The sequence below is a fragment of the Choloepus didactylus genome, chromosome 17 (genome assembly GCF_015220235.1).
Source record: "Choloepus didactylus isolate mChoDid1 chromosome 17, mChoDid1.pri, whole genome shotgun sequence".
Lineage (NCBI taxonomy): Eukaryota > Metazoa > Chordata > Mammalia > Pilosa > Megalonychidae > Choloepus > Choloepus didactylus.
Window position 1 is genome coordinate 47798160 of NC_051323.1, and position 15671 is coordinate 47813830.

The following is a 15671-nucleotide window of genomic DNA, read 5'->3' on the forward strand; positions in this document are numbered from 1 at the left end:
AATTTAATGGTTTTTTGATGTGATTGTAAACATTATTATGGCTTTAATTTCAATTCTCATTTTTCCCTAGTATATAGAAATACATTATTTCTGGTATATTGAACTTATTCCTTTGCGAAGCTTATTTATTAGTTATAGCAACTCATTTATAAATTCCTTAAGATTTTCTACTTACACAATCATGTCATCTGCAAATAAAGACAACTTTATTTGACTTTCTTTCCTATTTGCATGTCTTTTTTGTTTTGTTTTTGCTCTTTTTTGTTAGTTTGGCTAGAACTTCTAGTACAATGGAATAGAAGTGGTAAGAGTGGCTATCTTTGCCTTGCTCCCTACATTCAAGGTAAAGTATTCAGTTTTTACCATTAAGAATTATGTTAGATTTAGGTGTTACATAGATACCCTTTATCAGGTTGAGCGAGTACTCGTTGGTTTGGTGGGAATTTCTATCATGAATGGGGCCTGAATTTTTCAATGCTTTTAGTGGGGGGTGGGGGGGGGTGAGTGGGAGAATCCAACGAGATGAATATGGTTTTTCTTTTAAACTCCCTTAATGTGCTGAATTACATCAATTGATTTTCAAACGTTAAACCAATCTTGCATTCTTGGGATGAACCGCAAGCTGGTCATGAACCAGTTTTAATTTTGTGTTTTGCTAGATTCAATTTGCTAAAATTTTGTTGATGATTATTGTAACAATATTCATGAGAGATACTGGTCTGTAGTTTTCTTATAATGACTTCGATTTTGTATCCAGGTAATGATAGTCTCATAAAATGGTTTGAGAAATGCTCCCTGCTCTTCAATTTTATGGAAGAATTTGTGTATAATTAGTATTATATGTGCAAATTCAATTCTTTAATAGATATAAGGCTATTCAAGTAATCATGAATTCCAGTTCTGTAATAAATACAGGGCTATTTGGATTATCTGTTTTTTCTTGAGTGAGCTTTGGTAGTTTATGTCTTTTAAGAGATTGTTCCTTTCCTCAAAATATTCATTGCATGGGAATTAGATGAGTATAGAGAATCCATTTTGAGGTTCAGGAAGTCGTTATAACACTTCTGGAGGCTACAAATTCAAAATCAAGGTGTTGGCATGGCCATGCTATCTTCAAAGGTTCGGGGGGGGGCGGGGTCCTTCCTAGCCTCTTCTAGCTTCTGGGGGTTGCTGGCAATCCTCGGTATTCCTTGGCTTAGAGACACATCACTCCAATCTCTGCCTCCATCATTAAATGGTGTTCTCCCTGTGTGACTGTGGATTGAGTTTTTATGATTTTATTTTATCTTCATAAATCCTTTTATAAGTATACCTTTTTAAAAATTGGTTATTCTGGGTTTTACAATATACACCTTTAAGTTCACACTCTACCTTCAAAAAATTATACCACTTAACATATAGTGCAAGGGCCTTATACTTCCATTTCCTCTTTCCTATTCTTAGTGTCATTGCTGTCAAGCGTTTTACTTCTAAATATGCTATAAACCTCACAACACATTCTTGTTTTGAACAGTGAATTATCCTTTTTTCCCAACTTCAACTGACCAGATTACAAAAATAAAAATAGTAGACACCTTAGTTTATCTGTCTAATAAGGCTACTGACCTAGTCTTCCCTGTTGCTAGCATCTCCTCCTTGGACAAAATAAGTGGTCTTTTTCTTCATTCTACCTCAGAGAGAGGATAATTTGAAGGGCCACAGAAAGTTGTTTGCTTCTTTGAAGCATTTCCCAACAGTACAGATCTCATGAATCAGGTCCTCCAAGCAGACGATCCCATATATACCAAGATATCGTGCAATCAAAGAGTTACTGTCAAGGCAATTCACTTCCTTTTGATTTTACCATAACCATGTTTAGAGATCAGTCTATTCACTGACTTCAGGTTCAGATGCCCCAATGTAATACATGGCTCCACAATCCTTAGAATGTTACCTAAAGCCTTGTTGAGCTTAACAACGGTACCACTGAAGATTTGGTGAAGCTGAAGAAGCTGCAAAACCTTTCAGAACATTGGGCTTACACCATTGATACCTCTGATCTTGATGACAAATACCAATTTGGATTCTGGAGGTACATAGAGGTGGCCACCTTTTCTTGCCATCATACCCAATCAAATCTCACTTCCGTATATCTACCTATATTCCTTGCAACAGTGCTAAGCTTTTTCATAGATAAGCTTCCCCTTTGCCTTTCAAAGCATCTTGGGTAAGAAATGTTTTGAGCAAACTTCTTTCTCAGGAGTCTGATCTTCAGTTCTGCGAAATTCCTTTGCTTTTTCTTAAGTGTTTCTGGCATAGCAAGAACATTCTTTTTCTTCTCTTCAACACCATCCATGATTCCAGCTGCAAAAAAGCAGATGAATCTTTGAAATAAGTTTTAAAATGAAAAAGAAATGTTGCTTTTATTACTGATATATTTATCAATTGTGATGATCTTTCCTTTGTGTAGATATAAATTTCAATCTGCTACAATTTTCCTTCTGCAAAAAGAACTTTAACTTTTAGTACAGGTCTACTGGCAAATGTTTCTCTAAACTTTTCTTTTTCTGAAAAATTCTTTATTTCACCTTAAATTTTGAAAGTTATTTTTGTTGAGTAAAGAATTCTAGGTCTCTCCAGATTTTTTTCTCCCAATACTTTAAACATGTCTTTCCATTGTCTCCAGGTTTGTATAGTTTCTGATGAGAAATCTGCCATTCTTATCTTGGTTCCTCTGTATATATTCATCTTTTTTTCCCTGCCCTGACTGCTTTTAGAATACTTTATTACTGGTTTTATACAATTTGAATATGCTGTGATTTGATGTGATCTTCTTTGTGTTTATTCAGCTTGGGGGTTCCTTAGGATTCTTGCACCTGAGGGTTAAAGGTTTTTATCAGCGTTGAAAAATTTTTAGCCATTATTTCTTCACCACCCCTTCTTTTGAAGCTCCAGGTACATATATCTTAGACCAATAGATCTTCTCCCAGTGGTTATGGATGCTGTGTCCTTTTGTTTTTAGTTTGTTTGTTTGTTTCATTAGCAGAATGCATTAGAGATTTATTCATGCTATTTCAAGAATGAATAGTAAATGATTGCTTTTTTTTAAATTTTATTTTGAAATAAATTCAGTTACAGGAACAGTTGCAAAACCAATACAAACCCCCATACACAGAACTCCAGCATACCCTGACCCCCCTCCCGATACCCCAATCCACCAACTTTAACATGCTGTCACACCGCCATTTCTTTCTTTCCCTCTCTCCCTCCCTCCCTATCGTCCATCATCTATTGCTCTGTCCTCTGAACATGAGAGAAAGCTGCACACATCCTTGAACAAACACTATAATTCACATATGCAATTCCCACGAACAAGAACATTCTTTTACGCAATCCCATTAAGCACAGCTAAGAAGTTCAAGAAATTCAACACTGATACAAAGCTTACATTCTATATTTCCTTTTTTTTTTTTTCTTATGTCCCAACTGTGTCCCTTTGAGCCTCCTGTCCTCCATCCTCAGATCCCATCCAGGATCATCCTTGGCATTCAATTGTCATCTGTTAAGACTGTCTTTTTTTTTTTTTTTTTTTTGCAATTGTGGAAACATGCATACAGCCTAAATCTACCTATTCCACCCCCTCCCTAGCACTCCATTAGTGGGATTAATCACATTTAGAATGTTGTAATGCTATTGCCTTCCCACCATCCATTACTAGAAATTTCCCTTCACCTCAAACAGCAACCCTATACTCATTTCTTAATTCTCCATTGCCCCTTCCCCTACTTCTCATAACCCATACTCTACTTTTCATCTCTATGGTCATATTCTCTGATAATTCTTTGTGTTTACTGTGGGGCTTAAATTTAACCCCTTAAATCCATAACAATCTTGTTTTTCTTTGATACCAACTTAACTTCAATAGGACACATAAACTATGCTCCTATACTCCTCCATTCCCCCACCTTTATATAGTCCTTGTCAAAAATTACATATTTTACACTGAGTCCAAAACCACTGACTTGTCATTAGAGTTTATGTATTTTATATCATGTAGGAAGTAAATAGTGGAGTTACAAATAAAAAATTATTGACTTCTATTTGTACTCCATTGTGATCAGAGAATGTGCTTTGAATATATGCAATTTTTTTTTTTTTTAATTTATTAAGGCTTGTTTTATGTCCCAGCATATGGTCTATTCTGGAGAAAGATCCATGATCACCAGAGAAAAATGTGTGTCCTGGTGGTTTGGGATGTTAAAATTCTCTGTATCTCTCTCTCCTTTCTTTGTTTCTGTCGGTAGGGTTCCCTTTAGTATCTGAAGTAGGGCAGGTCTTTTATTGGCAAAATCTCTCAGCATTTGTTTGTCTGTGAAAAATTTAAGCTCTCCCTCACATTTGAAGGAGAACTTTGCTGGATAAAGTATTGTGGCTTGGAAATTTTTCTTTCTCAGAATTTTAAATATGTCATGCCACTGCCTTCTCGCCTCCATGGTGGCCGCTGAGTAGTCACTACTTAGTCTCATGTTGTTTCCTTCATTTGTGGTGAATTGCTTTTCTCTTGCTGCTTTCAGAACTTGCTCCTTCTCTTCAGTATTTGACAGTCTGATCAGAACATGTCTTGGAGTGGGTTTATTTGGATTTATTCTATTTGGAGTTCGCTGGGTATTTATGCTTTGTGTATTTATATTGTGTAGAAGGTTTGGGAAGTTTTCCCCACAATTTCTTTGAATACTCTTTCTAGACCTTTACCCTTCTCTTCCCCTTCTGGACAAAAATGAGTCTTAAATTTGGATGTTTTACTTTATCTATCATATCTCTGAGATCCATTTCAATTTTTTCGATTTTTTTATCCATTCTTTCTTTTGTTCTTTCATTTTCTATTCTATGGTCCTCTAGGACACTGAGTCATTGTTCAACTTCCTCCAATCTTGTATTATGAGTAACCAGAGTCTTTTTAATTTGGCCTACAGTTTCTTTTATTTCCATAAGATATTCTTTTTTATTTACTCGTGCAGTTTCTTCTTTATGCTCTCCTAGGGTCTTCTTTATGTCCTTTATATCCTGTGCCATGTTCTTCTTCATGTCCTTTATATCCTGTGCCATGCTCTCATTCCTTGACTGTAGTTCTTTGATTAATTGCGCCAAGTACTGTGTCTCTTCTGATCTTTTGATTTGGGTGTTTGGGATTGGGTTCTCCATATTGTCTGGTTTTATCATATGCTTTAAGATTTTCTGTTGTTTTTTGCCTCTTGGCATTTGCTTTGTTTGATAGGGTTCTTTCAAGTTATAAAAAATACCAATCTAATTTTTCAGATCCACAACTCGGTGGCGTACACTTTAACTAACTAACCAGCAGACGGCGTCTGCGAGTCACCTATTCCCCTCAAGTCAGTTCTCCTCAACTCTGTAGTGTGTGGGGAAATGACTCTTGTGGGGTTCAACTGGTGCACTCAGTTTGGGTGTGTTGTTGGTGCTGTCTGCCCTGAATGTGGGGTGTGTGTCTGGGTGGTTAGGGAGGCAGGGCAGCTTTAATAATCAAACCTCCCAGGTGTTCCTGGAAATTCAAGGCTGTTGCAAGAGTCTAAGCCTTCGTTTCAGTCTTGCCACAGATTGTCTCTGCTGCTGACCCACAAGTCCCTAGCATTAACGTAGGGTCCCTGGGATTTCCGAGCAGGCCCCCCTTCTCAGCTGTGATCTTGCAGGACCTCTGCTGAGGGAAGGCCATGCTACGCCACAAGTGCGCGCCATCCCTCAAGGGAAGCCCCAGGCCGCCAGGCCATGCAGGGGCGCTCCCAGCCTAATGCAAAGACGGCTGAATGGGGCGTCTCAATCCCCCCGCTTTTTGCACAGCTCCACCTTCCCAGCTCTGGGACAACTAGCTGCGGGTGCACCCAAGGCCACTGTCTATGGCCCTATACCACGGCATGTGCGTGGTGCCGTGGGATACACTCCCCATCACACTGGGTTTCCTGGCATGGCTCTGGGCTGTGGGTCTGGCCCCGGGCAGGAGTGTCCTCAGCCCGCAGGGGAGCTGGCTGCAAACAGCACGGTTTCTTTCTCCTTTTGTCTCTCCCTTCTGCCTCCCTGGCCTTGAGGCAATCAGCAGCGGGCTATCCTCCACGCCAGACACTGAGAGGTTGGCACAGCCCACTCCTGCCGTGCTTCACTGCGCGGTTCTCACCGTCGTAACTGCAGCCGCGCCTGGGTTTTGTTGTTGTTTTTAAAAAAAACTAGTCTGTTTCCAAACACCAACTCCCAGTTTCCCCACACCACAGCACAACCGCGGGACTTTCAGTCACCTTATTCACTCGTTTCAGAATGCAGACTCCTGGTTTCACCAAGTGCACGGTCCCTGTGGTTTTAGCAGACCTTGTTCAGCTGGTGCATCATTGGAACTGGTGTTCTGGGTCACTTTTTGTTTTTTATCTACTATTTTTCATGGAGGTGTTTTTTTGCCCTGTCTCACCTAGCCGCCATCTTAGGTTCTCCCTTATGTCCTTTTGTTTTGTTTTTCCACAGCTTTTCTCTCTTTGCCTCCATGTGGATCATTTCTATTGCTATATGTTCACATTTACTGATTTTTTGTTCTGCAATGAACCTAATGTTTATCTCCTCCAGTTTTCTATTTCAGATAATATATTATCTCTAGTATGTCCACTTGTGTATTTATACTTCCTGCTTTTCTCATGCTCACGCCTTCCTCTAACTTCTTGAACATATACAACACATTTCTAATAGCTACGTTAACTTTCTTGTTGACTGTCCCATCATCCCTGTCATTTCTCAGTCTATTTCTAGTAACTGGCTTGATTTCCTGCTTGTAGATCATATTTTTCTGCTTTTCACATGCCTGGTAGCTTTTATTGGATGCTGGACATTATAATCTTTACATTAATTACTGAGTTTTGCTGTATTCCTTTAAATAGTGTTAAATGTGGTTCTGGTTCACAAACATGCTTGATCATTTCAAGACTTGGCTTTAAGAGTTGTTAGGGCAGGTACACAGGTGCCTTTTGTCTAGGGCTAGTAGTTCCACCACTAAGTCAGGGATTCTACTTGATGCCCCATGTGTTATATTGTTTCACTCCAGTTGTGGGAACACAACCCATTCCCAGACCTATGTGAGTCTCAGAAATTTTTCTGCCCAGTTCTTTCCAGTGATTGTTTTCCAAGCCTCGGGGAGTTTTTTTTCACACATGTGCAGATCAGTACCCAGTCAAGGTCTTGAAGCACCTACTGTACATTAGAGTTCTCTCTGTGCAGCTCAATCTTCTCTGGTACTCTGATCTGCAGATTCTAGTAGTGTGGGTCCCCCCAAACTCAGATATCTGTCTCCTCAACTCAGCAAAACTGCCAGGTTCTCTTTGGGTTCCCGCATCCTATGCTGTGGTCTGTAAACAGCCTCCAGGAAGTAGCTGATACAATCACAGGGCACACCTCTTTTGTTTCCCTTCTCTCAGCAATCTCATTTCTATGCTCCCTGTAGTCCAATGCTTGACAACCTTTGTTTCATATATTTTTGTCTGGTTGTCTGGTTGTTAATGTGGGAGAGTAAATCCATTCCTTGTTTATCCATTGGACAGGAGCAGAAGTCTTATCATTTTACTATACTTCCTTTATCATCTATCTATCCATTTATCCATCTTATTTCCTCATGCATTTCAAAGTAAATGGCAGGTGACAATGCATTTCCCCCTAAATACATAAGCAAGCATATCATTCGAGTTCAATATTTGTTTATAACTTTTTTTCTTTTGAGGTAAAACTTTTATACAATGATATATATAAATCATAAGTGACCATCAGCTACCTTTTGACAAATGCATACATTCATGTAATTCAAACTCCTTTTCAGGATACATAACATTCCCTTCGGCTCAGAAAATCCCTTTATGTCCCTGACCAGTCAATCCCCCCCACTTCACTGAGACATCCATCATGCTGATTTTTTTTCCACCATAAATCAGTTTTGCCTGTTATAAAAATCTCATGTAACTGTAATCATATGGTATATACTCGCTGTGTAAGGCTTCTTTTATTCAGCATAATGTTTTGAGACGCATCCTTGTTGTTGACTGTATCAGCAGCAGTTCTTTCCTTTTTATTGCTGAGCGGCATGCTATTGTATAATTATACCCCAGTTTATTCATTTTCCTACTGAAGAATACCTGGGCTGTTTCTCATTTGTACCTATTATGAATAAAGCTGCTATATGAACATTCTTGTACAAGACTTTTTGTGAACATATATTTTCATTTATCTTAGGTAAATTAGGAGTAGAATTGCTGGGTCATAAGGTAAGGGTATGTTTAGTTTTATAAGAAACCCCCATAACTTTTCCCAAAGTAGTTGTATTATTTTCACTTCCACCAATGATGTTGATTAGAGCCAGTAGTTACACATCCTCACCAACATTTTGTTTTGTCAGTCTTTGAAATTTTAGCCATTCTTGTATGTGGAGGTATTTCATTGTTGATACTGTGTTTGAAACCATTGTTAGTTTTCTCTGTCCACAGTGCCTTAATATGTATGACACATCTGTCCTAAACAGCACAACCTCAGTTTTACCTGCTCTGGAGCATGGCTGCCTATGGCAGAGATGGCCAATTGTCCTCAAACTTGTGCTTCCTATCTTCTACAGTAACTGAGTTGCAACTGAGATGTAGCTACCCAACTAGAGACTACAATTTCTTGGCCTCATGCCTCCCCATACAGTGAGCTATGGCCATATGACTAGTTCTTATCAATTAAACGTGACTAAAAGTAAAGTGCACCACGTTCAGAAACACCATCTTAAGAAGCAAGGATGCCCTTTCCTTTGCTCTCTTCTCTCTCCCCTTCTGCTGGTTCGATGCAAATGAAGATAAGGCCTCGGTGATGACATAGCCACAAGATGGAAAGAGTCTCAGGCCTGAATCACCACATGGAGGAGAGAGCCCACTGACCTAGAATACCCACCCTGGTCTGTTACAGAAGCAAGTAATAATCTTCTGTCTGAACCGTTAAAGGTTTGGTTTCTGTTTGTTACAGCAGTTTTTAGCTTACCCTAACTAAAATGCTGTCTATAATTTTAAAGTGCTCCTCATCTCTGAAAGTGGGTTTTTAACACAACATATATTTTATTTCAGACTTTCCAAAGCATAATCTCCACATCTCGCAAAATTCTATTCAACTATTTTCATGTGTTCCACTAAAAGACAGAAACTTCATATAAATATAAATAAATATATATGAAGGTTACTGCATCAGTCAAGATTCTTTTTTTAAATAAATTTTTATTGAAGTATAATATACATCTAGAAATGTGCACAAATATTCTATCTATACAGACACTATATATAATACAAATATCTGCAGAAATTTACCAAGTTACTTATATTTGGGCAGTCCCCTTCTTTGCAATATTTCTTTCTCACTTGCTATTTTTGAGCCCTGGTAATTGAGGAAGTCAAGTAAACAAGAGCTGGAAGGGCACAAACTGTGTTACACACAGATCCTACCAAGAAGTCTGAACTGAAGGACAGAATGCCAAGGTGGGGGTTCCTTTAAGATTGCCTATGTGCTATTCAATTTCTCTGTCACACTCCTACATTACCACTTTTTACATGTTTCAAAGTAAAGAAGATATAAAGCAGATAAGGAAGAATGTAAAGAAAGAAGCCACATTGTCTCCTTTTCCAGACTGAATTCAACACCACAGGGTTGCCACTAGCCCATGTGGTAGCTTTGATAATTAGAAAAATGCACTACCCCCAAAAAAGTACTCCCTTCTCAAGTCACTTGACTTCCAGCTGTCAGAAAATTCATTGCAATATAACTAAACTAATTTCATTGGAAGAAGAACACTTTCCTGACTAATTTTATTGTAGTAAAAACACTTTCCTGCCACATGCTGGATGAGGCAACATCTTGTACTGTACAACCTCAGACTGCTGCAATTGGCCCTCAAGCTGTAATCAAGTTGTAGTTTGGTGGTTGTTTTTTTTTAATAAGTCAGGTTTTTTTTTTAAGTCTTTTTTGTTTATTGAAGCATAACATATATACAGGATAAAAAGGGAGGTGTGCCTAAAAAGAATAAAACAACAAGGAAACCATCAGTTTGCACACGAAAAAATATAACCAGCTCACAATTTCAAAAATGCGTACATGTTGCAAGAAACACAATTAGAAAAATAAACACAAGAAATTTGCATGGATTTATGGAAATAGGGTCAAAGTGAAAACTCCAAATAAGTTGAGTTATACAAAAGTGGTATGGCCAGTAAAAATTTTATTTCCTATTTTATGCTAACAGAAAACAAGAAATAATGTCGAAAATCAGTATATTTCTGAGCAGCCCATTGTAAGTAATACAAAAGTGTGGAATGGGGGGGCAAGGGGGGACAGGCCAGAATGTCATTCCAGTTTTTGGAAAAGACAGAAAATGGTGACAACTTGATACTGATCTCAGGAAGGGATCAAAAACCAATTCTTCTAATGATAATGTTTTTAAGCCCTTAGATAAGAAAACATTGGTCCCTAAGAATCAGAAGGTCTGACTTAAACTCATGAACTCAGAAAGTCTTGACTAAACATGTCTGGAAAATGCAGGACTTTGCAAGGAGTATCACGGGATTTTACATTCCTTTGGGAAGTCCTTGAAGAAATATGGGCAGACAAGTGATCAGTAAATTACTGAAATTCTTTCCCAAGGAGTGTTGATTAATGGGTCAATTTGTATCAGTCTGAGGTTTCTGACGCCTACAACAAGGCCTTGTCCTAAGATTAATTTCATTTGGTTTACTTATCCATGTAGAAGGTCTGCATTTCAAACTTTAGAATAACTGAGAAGAAGAAAATTTTAGATGCATCCAAGAGCATTTAAAATGTTAATGACTGTAATGCAAGAAAATGTTAATAGGAACAAATGAAGATTCTGCAAAGTAGGTTAAACAAAACAACAGACGCATATATGCAGGATGGGGAAAGATTGTTTAGGAGCAATAAAAATAACTAACCTCAAAGGACTCAAACAGTAGTAAGTGGGTGTCAAAAAAGGTAGTCCAATATTTGAGTGTTAAATAGAAGAATAAAAGAATACTAACTAGAACAAAGGACGTGACAGTTCTCCTATCTGTAAATGTTCAGTTCTGGGATGTATACTTGAAGGAAGTTCTAGAAAACTAGAGCATATTTGCAGATAACATATGATGAGTGAAATAACGGGGGACAGAAATGAGAAGATACTGGGAGTCATCATAGCATTTGTGGTTAAATGTTTGGCCCCGAAGGCTAATTACACAAATTAGGGGAAGAAAAAGAGAACCAGCTACAATAGACAGTGTTGCCCAAAGATGGAAGTGGACTCTGGTCCCTGTGGAGTCAGACCCGAGGCTGCTAGAGGACCATCTGGCATTCAGGTTTTTTACAACTTTGAGATTCCATAAATAATATACTTAAAGATCTTTCTAGTCACAAAATTTATTATTCCATCTTTGAAGAACACACAAGTGACAATTCTTCAGAACTATTATGTTAAAACTTTTGGAGGTGATAAGCTACAAATTATTCACAGAGCTTGCTTTATTGGCCATTCATCTCTCAAATGGAGAAAGATCCGTGTGCGTTGTATTTTCATGTCAAATCAGTCAAGAAAATGTGTTTTATTTGGCCCTTTTTTTTTTAGTGTTAGTGCAATCAGCATGATATACATTTTTGATGGTGAAAGACATTTCCTAGCATAGTGTAGTACAGTGTTACATTATACTAGACAACATTTGTCTTCACTGTGAGACTGATGTTTGTGCCACCCAGGAAAAGCTAAAAGACCTCAAAAAAATTCATTTACAAAATAAAAATACAAGTTATTAGAAAGGAATTGCTTGCTTTTCAAAGAATACTTTTGCATGGCCAACATTCCAGATGCATTTAACCTACAATTTAACTTACAAAAATTTAGGTTACCTCTAGGTATTCTGAAACATGTGGAATCAACCTACTTCTAACCAATTTCAATTCTGTCTTAGTTAAAGGAATGCTTTGGTACACTACCAGCAAGCTCCAGGCATAACTATTACATAGTGTAATTCTGGTAAATCCATTTAGACATTCATTCTCAGACTTTAACCAAAAGATGAATAAATCCATGCAACACAATAAAAAAATGTGCTATTCCACAAAACCACCTAACAGAAGTATCCAGAGATCCAAAAATTAGAGGAAATTTTTCCAGGGCTTTCCCTAAGAGAGACTACCTACATTGTCTCCTAGAATATTTATATCAACTGTCTTTGGAAAAACAAGAGTTAACCTTGGCATACCTACGCTCAAGGACTAAGCATGGGTTCGCTTTTTGTTTGCCATACCTTCTTGCACTTTTCAATCATGGAGTGGGAACATAAACTCTCAGAAAGGGAATATGCATAGTCACTGTACAGTTACAGTTGTTATGTAACTCCCTGGTTATAAAAGCAAAATTGATTAAAAAATGGAATAGTAATAAAAGGTACAAGAGGGGAGTTTATTTAGGTGATGTACTGTTGCCCAAAATATATATATTTTTTGCCACTTTATATTCCTAACCATAGGTCTTTGAAGCCCTCTAAATTAACTCAAAATTATCTAATTTAAGGAGGTTATTAAGATTTGTATTCATGTGGAACAAGCCAGTTTCTAGCCTACTTCCCTTTCTATTAACTACAAGCATTTTACCTCATTTAGAGGAAACCTGGGAATGATAAAAACCAGAGTTGAAAAGATGTTCTTACACAAACATTGAGAAATCCAGTAACTTCTGATTTAAACACTGCTTTGAGAAGAGAAACAACAAGGACAGATTAAAGCCTGCCTTTAACCATGAGAGTCCCTGGAATAAAACCAAAAGCACTGCCAAGAAGCCACAGGTGTTGATCACATGGACAGGGAAAAATATGATACTGAAGGAAGCAGTGAGTTTTTCTCTGCCTTTACTAATGGCCATATGATTAAAGGTTAATAACAGTATAAATACTGTAATTACATAATGTTGGGTTCATTTTTCTTTCAGATTAAAAAAAAAACAAAAAAAAAAAAACCTTTTTGTCCTTGCACTTTTGGGGACTTGGGAGGTCTGCCAGCCACAGCCTTTCTTGTCACCAGAGCTCTCAGCAGGTTAACAAATGGATGTGCCCAAGACTGCCATCTAGTGGAAAGGATAGAAATTGAAATGAATTTTTTAAGTGAACAAAGTCAGTTGTCTACAAAGAAGGTATGAAATAAAAATATATTGGGGGAGACAGTTCACTCTTAACAGCAATAAGAAATATAAAATAACAAGGAACTAACCAGATACGTGTATACCATATGTAAAAAACTTTACTGGGGGAATAAAAGAAAAAGGTATAAATAGAAATATATAGCTTGTTCCTGGAATAGAACTTACCTTTGCTAAAGATAGCAACAACCCCCAGATTAATCTATATATGTAACAATTCAATCAACATATTTTATTTGGCATGGAAACCTTGACCAAGTTATTCAAAATTCATCTGGATGAATAAACACATTCAATTTTTAAAAAAATAGTCCTAAGGGTGCATTTTCCCTATGAGGTAATAAAACATATTAAAAAACTATGAAAATTAAGATGATATGATGCTGATGTGCAACAGAAACCAATGAAATCAGCTTCCCATAAAAAGATAAAAAGATAAGCATATATGAGAATATATAATAAAGGACACTTCAAATGCCCAAATGAATGAGAAAAGACTGGATTATATAATAGCTGGTGTCAGGGGATACTGGGAAAATTATAGGACAATGTTACATTTTTGCCCCATAGCAATACCCCAAAGTATCAGTTGTATAAAATATTTCTGATAGAAAAGACCAATATTGTAGAAGAAAATATAAATATTTACTTACTCAGAATGTGAAAAAATTGTCTATGTATGGAACTGAAGGTTGAAACTGTTAAGGAAAATAATAACATTCTAAAACTTTTGAATGTAGAAAAAAAAAACAAGCAAGTCTCAAAACTCATCAAATTGTACCCAGAAGATCTTTTTTAAATAAGTAAAACAACAACCAAATTCCACCATATTTTATTTAACAAGATATATGGAGGGTAAAAGGGAATTCTAATACTTTTCAGATCAAAGTATCTAAGCCCTCTCTAGTACTCTCCAAACACAGCAAGTAGAAAGCCCTTATTCTGCCTGTGGAAAGCTGGCATAGAAACAAAAAGCTATTGTGTAAGCAAAAAGCACAGCAACAGAGGCATGACATAAGATTTTGGGAAAAGAATTATGATTTTGAGCTTGTGGTTTTTCAAAGTAATTAGGACATTTCAGTAGGGTTAGCTGCCCTTTGTTCTTATCCTCATCTCTCAACAACCTTTATTTAAAAAAATATTTTTTTTGAAAGTCACACGGTAAACCAAAGAAAATAATTTGTGATGTGACAGAATAGTGGCTAATTTCCTAAATATTAAGGAGCTCTCACAAATCAATAAGCAAAAAAGGTAAATGTATTAATAGCAAAATAAACAACATATATAAACAAGCTTTAATTTAAAAAAAAAAACATATAACTAACCACTGTCCAATATCACTTAGTAATCGAATAATCGGGAATTAAATCAAGAAAATAGCATTAGTTACAAATATTCTACACACCAGAATGGGAATGGGCAACATTGGTGAGAAAACAAAAACATGGGAATTCTTATATACTGTTGAGATTATAAATTGCTGTAATCTTCCTGGAAGGTAATTCAGAACTACTGAATTTATTTTGTTTCTGTATCTCATCTCATAATTCAGTATCTTGTGAAAAATTCAAATGTAGAAAATTATAGAAAATACAACAAACAGCCTTACTTGGAATCTACATTTAACAAGTGTTAATATTTTGCCATTATTCTTTTTTTTTTTTTTTTTTTTTAAGAAAATAATCTCACACTTCCCAATGACTGTGATAAAACTGTCCTGAGGTTACTGGGTATTATTCCTGTGCATATTTTATACATATTATGTACCACAAATCATACAAGCTTCATCAAAACTGAAATGCCATTATTTTATGTGCCATTCTTTCATGTATCAAGGAAAATAATGCTGCCAATTAAAACTATGAAACAATGCTTTATCAATACTTATTTATACTTACTGAAATACGATTTTGAGAATTTTATCTCATATGATGTAAACTTTCTGAGGTTTTGCTGTCTTTTTTGCTTACACAATAACTGTTTCCTTGCTAAGTCACTGCGTAATCATTTTGAAGGTATTTTAAACAGCCTTTAAACGTAACGTATGTAGTCTCAAAAGTGTAGAAAACCCAATTATGAAACTGAAATAGTAATAGCAATTGCCTGGCCATCAGGAATTGTAAGATGCCAATTGATGCCAATTGATCTACCATAATGATCAAAAAAACATTAAAATGTAGGGAGATTTGGAGGATTTAAACTTTAAATATACAGCATCCTTTTGGAACTTGCTTTGTTTTCTCAACACTATATTTTTACAGTACTAAAAGATGGCTCACTGACTAAAGCAGCAGAGCCAGGGGCAACTGGGCTGCTGCTGGAGCAAAGAACTCTCTCTTCTTAGTTCAGCTCTTCCCCATTTCACTAAGCCATCACAGAAAAGCTGTTTTATACTAAAGGTTACTAGCAGATTAAGAAATTATTCCTCCTTAGTAACATCTGCTTTAAATCAGAACTG

The 15671-nt window shown here is 36.7% G+C and overlaps 2 protein-coding genes across 3 annotated transcripts in view; both read right to left on the reverse strand.

Annotated features, from left to right (window-relative positions):
* Nucleotides 1–13857, reverse strand: part of SLC3A1 (solute carrier family 3 member 1) — a 124034-nt gene extending 110177 nt beyond the window's left edge. The window contains exon 1 of one of the 2 annotated variants that reach the window (XM_037807269.1): nucleotides 13035–13857. The gene's annotated coding sequence lies outside the window, so the exon portion shown is untranslated. Of the gene's footprint in view, nucleotides 1–1605; nucleotides 2280–13034 lie in introns of those variants that run through there. The other variant, XM_037807267.1, reaches the window with a different exon arrangement.
* Nucleotides 1–15671, reverse strand: part of PPM1B (protein phosphatase, Mg2+/Mn2+ dependent 1B) — a 140678-nt gene that overhangs the window by 8805 nt on the left and 116202 nt on the right. Inside the window, exons 6-7 of the transcript XR_005212401.1 lie at nucleotides 13867–13911; nucleotides 13035–13141 (exon numbers count right to left, since the gene is read on the reverse strand). The gene's annotated coding sequence lies outside the window, so the exon portion shown is untranslated. The remainder of the gene's footprint in view (nucleotides 1–13034; nucleotides 13142–13866; nucleotides 13912–15671) is intronic.